General features: G+C 43.7%; 1 long non-coding RNA gene across 1 annotated transcript in view; it reads left to right on the top strand.

Annotated features, from left to right (window-relative positions):
• LOC106149369 overlaps nucleotides 1-3,103 on the top strand; it is a 4,938-nt gene extending 1,835 nt beyond the window's left edge. The window contains exons 2-3 of the long non-coding RNA XR_001235507.1: nucleotides 65-232; nucleotides 2,958-3,103. This is a non-coding gene — a long non-coding RNA (uncharacterized LOC106149369). The remainder of the gene's footprint in view (nucleotides 1-64; nucleotides 233-2,957) is intronic.
• Nucleotides 3,104-4,317: the final 1,214 nt, after the last annotated feature.

The raw sequence follows: 4,317 nt of genomic DNA, 5'->3' as shown, positions 1-4,317 counted from the left end.
ATGATATTAAAGAATGATTATTTTTGTTAGATTTGATAATGGCACTGTTTGAACATTTCCACAGCAACTGGAAATGACTGTCAGGTTACAGGGAAGGCCAATTCTTCCTTGACCACACTGAAGGACCCGCAAAAGGACCACTGAGCCACAGTTTTGATGATGCAGTATGATTTGTGGATACTTTTGTTCGATGGATTTCCTAGCCTGGGACGTCAAAAGCTGTCCTAAGAAGGTATGTTGGTTGGAGCTTGAAAAGGCAGAGCAGTTGAGGCAGAAGTTCTTGCTTGTTCTCTCTCAGCGGAGTAGTTTGTTCCTAGTGGCTGATCTCACTAGAGAAATGAACGTAGTTCAACAATCCACAGCTTCCTTAGTACGTATTGGAAAAGGCACTAAATGAAGAGCTCAACATTTGTGTTTTTATGCTAGTCCTATCATTAACGAGCTTGATCAAGGATACACACACACTCAAAGGATGGAATGACAGAAGGTCTTTAAACTGACCACATCCTTGGTAGCCCTTTTATTTGGACAGGGTTTCACTAAGTTGCCCAGGGTGGGCCTGAACTTGTGATCCTCCTGCCTCAGCCTCCCAGAATGCTGGGCGTATAGGCATGTGACACCATGCCTTGCTTGATTTGTTTCTTTATCAGTAAAATTTTGAAAGTTAGACTGTATAATCTTTATAGTTTCATCCAAATCTCAAATTCTATGCATTCAGTAAAGAAAATAGACTTTTTTTTAAATTTTATTTTGCTTTGTTTTGAGACAGGGTCTCCCCTCATTCGCCGTCTTCTTGCCTGAGCCTCCCAAGTGCTAGAACTATAGGCGTATGCCACTGTTGCTGTCTAGGACGTCACAGTTTTAAATGATTTGTGTAAAACACCACAGCAAGGGGCTGAGACGTAGCACCTTGGTAGAGTGCTTGCCCAGCAGTGTGGGGCCTTGGCTTCAGTCTCCAGTGTAATAAAATAAAAGAGAGATACACAGATAGATAGAATGGCAATATTGTATTGTTCTAAGTTTTAAAGTCACTTTTGTAGCTATATGAAGGAATGAACTTGGTTTCATTGTATTTATGTAGAACTACTTGCAGGCTTTAATGAACAGATTTTAAATACTAATTAGTTCTAGTGGGAATTCATTTCATGAACTGGCAAAAACTCCGTATTCCCCATAATCCTCCAATTCCTCTAAATTCACAATTTAGAGTCATACTTTCAGAAAAGTGTATCTTGGCTGGGTGTGGTGGCACAGGCCTGTAGTCTCACACTCGGGAGGCTGAGACAGGAGGATTGCTGCAAGTTTGAGGCCCGCCTGGGCTACGAAGTGAGTTTAAGGCCAGCCTGAACTACATAGTAAGATCCTATCTCAAAAAGACAGAAGAAAAGAAAAAACAAGAAAAGAAAAGAAAACAAAACAAAAAAGAGAAGAAAAACATATCTATAAAGCAAAAACTTATTTTTATAATTTTGAACCCAACTCAGTCATTTCATGTAAATGTCCTAATAAAAGGCAAAGAAAATTAATAATATAACAATGGTTTGTGTGTTTAGCTTATTCTGGGTGGCTTATTCTACATGTCAAAATAGTTCATTCTTATTTGCAAACAAAATTGTGAACCTGGAAAAAATTTACATATCCTCCAAATAAACCACCATAAATACCATAGGTTGAAAATGAAGCTGGGCGTGGTGGCACATGCCTGTCATCCCAGCCGCTCGAGATACTGAGTCACAAAGATCACAAGTTTGAAATAAGTGAGGACACCCTGGTGAGACCTGTCTCAAGAAAAGGATGGGGGTGGGGGGACCGGAGATAGCGCTCAGTGTAGAGTGCCCCTGGGTTGCACCCTAGTACCTCAAACAAAACTGTATGCACACACCCAAGCTACTAAGCATCCTAGGTTATCCCGGCCTAACTTAATCTTGCTCAGAGCACGTACGTAGCCTACATCAAATGGCAAATGGTCTAACACAGAGCCTCTTCTATAATGAGGCGATGGATGGCGCATATACTTTGTTTTGAACTGTATACTGAAGTTGGAAGTAGAATGGTTGTGTGGGCACAGAAGACCCAGACGGGCATTTTGGAGACATGACGAAAAATGTAAAAGATGACCTCCAGAGACTGTCACCCCCCAGCCCGCCGTAGGTGAGGCTTGCTCCCCCGGGCAAAGAGGCTTCCCGGAAGCTGAAACTCGCTCTCACCGCGCAGGCTCTCTAGGCACCGCTGTACCGTGTCTCAGCAGCCCGAGAACAGATCAAATCCAAAATCTGAAGTACAGTTTCTGTGACTGTGTGTCACTTTTATACCACCATAAAGTCCGAGAGTCACGCTGAAACATTGTAAGCCAAGGACTCTCCGTACTTTATTCTTTCCCCAGTGGCTCCCTAGCAAGAGTCCTTTTACCCAGATCTTTGGCCCTCGCTTACTTCTTCCCACGGCTCCTGAGCAAACATGTTCTTAGTAAGTTATTACTTGAAAAGGCTGTAGTTCCTTTTGTCCCATGGACCCCTTTAAAATCTGTTGACGTACCTGTAATCCCACCACTTTGGAAGGCTGAGGCAGGAGGATCACAAGTTAAGGCCCAGCCTGGGCAATTTAGTAAAGCAGCAAGATTCTGTCTCACAAAACAAAACAAAACAAAAACAACAAAAAAAGGTGAACGGAGGGGATGTAGGTCAGACCTCAGTGCAAAGGGGAGGTAGCTCAGTGTGAAGGCACGCTGCTCAATGCCCAGAACCACCAAAGAAAATCAAATGAATGCCGTGAAAAGTCAAATGAAAGCCATTGACCTGCTCCACTGGAAAAAATACTCATGAGCATACTCATGATCTCGGGTTGGGAATATAGCTCAGGGGCACAAGCACCTGTCTAGCAAGTGCAAGGTCCTGAGTTCGATTCCTGGTTAAAAAAAAAAAAAAAAAAAAAACATATTTATGATCTTTGTATCACAGAAAGTTACCTGACTCTTACAAGTTAATGTTCATCCACTAGTGGAGATTTGTAAACCTCAAGATGAGAGCATCTATACCAAAGAGTGATGATCGCTCTGAGCTCCATCTCTTGCCCTTCCAAAATCTGCCTTATCTTTTATGTGGACAATTTCATACAATATATTTTCTTTTCATTCATTCATTTGTTTGCTGGTTGTCCATTTTGTATTTTCCTGCGACAAAATACTGGAGATAAACAGCGTAGAAGTTGGAAAGGTTTATTCTGGCTTGTGGTTTCAGAGGCTTCAGTCTGTGATTGCTTGGGCCTCTTGCTTTGGGCCTGTGGCAGCAGAGCGTATCCTGGCAGGGGCACACAGAAGAGAAGGCCTGTGCACTTCAGGGCAGCCAAGAAAGCAGGAAGAGAGGAAGAGGTCTGGTTCCCAGCGTCCTCTTCCAGTGCCTGCCGCAGTGACAGCATCCTCCTACTCCCCGCTTCTAAAGGGTCCTCCACTTCCCAGTAGAGCCGCTGTCTGAAGGCAAGCCTTCTACACACCGACCTTCGGAGGACAGTCGGGAGCCAACTGGTCTGAAGAGGCAAGATGTGGCCTGAGATTGGACTGGTAACCAGAAGAGCTAGGTACTAGCTGATCCTCCCTAAGAACAGTACTAACATTAGTGAACTACCTGTGTGGCATAGGTAATAATGACTCAGAGCAGAGGCTGCTCGCTGCTGGGGGAGAGCCCTGGAAACTGCTCCACAGGCCAGGGATCTTTAATTAGATCATGGGGAGTCCAGGATAATTCAGACACCTGGGAAGGGAGGTTCTTTGAGGGGTTGATGACAATGGCTATTTATTAACTGCTGTAGAGATAGTTTAATATTTTCTTTATTTGGGGTGATGGAGATATTCTAAACCTAGAGTGTGCTGATGGGTACCCAATTGCATAACCTTATGAAAAAAGTATTGAGGAGGCTGAGGCAGGAGAATCACTTCAGCTTAGGAATTGAAGGCTAGCCTAGGCAACACAGGTGGACCTTGACTCAAAACATCCTCAAAACAAAAAGTACTGGGCTGCACACTTAGAATGGTTGAAGTTTACAGTGTGTAAATTATATGCCAACAAAGCTGTGGAAGAGAAAAGTCCAGCCAGGAATGGTGGAATGCCCCTGTGTAGTCCCAGCTAATTGGGAGGCTAAGGGGGGAACATAGCTTGAATCTAAGAGTTTGGGGCAAGCCTAGGGAACATAGTGAGACCCTGCCTCTTGAAAAAAATTAGAAAAATTAAAGTTAGAAAAGAGAGAGAAGCATTTCCACATTTTAACCAAACATCCCAGTGAGTGCTGGCTGGCCTTGGTCTGGCTTCGCCGTTTGTGTTACAG

The sequence above is a fragment of the Chinchilla lanigera genome, unplaced genomic scaffold (assembly GCF_000276665.1).
Source record: "Chinchilla lanigera isolate Chin_1 unplaced genomic scaffold, ChiLan1.0 scaffold00043, whole genome shotgun sequence".
NCBI lineage: Eukaryota > Metazoa > Chordata > Mammalia > Rodentia > Chinchillidae > Chinchilla > Chinchilla lanigera.
Note: the sequence above shows the minus strand (reverse complement) of the source record. Positions and strands in the feature narration are given on the sequence as shown.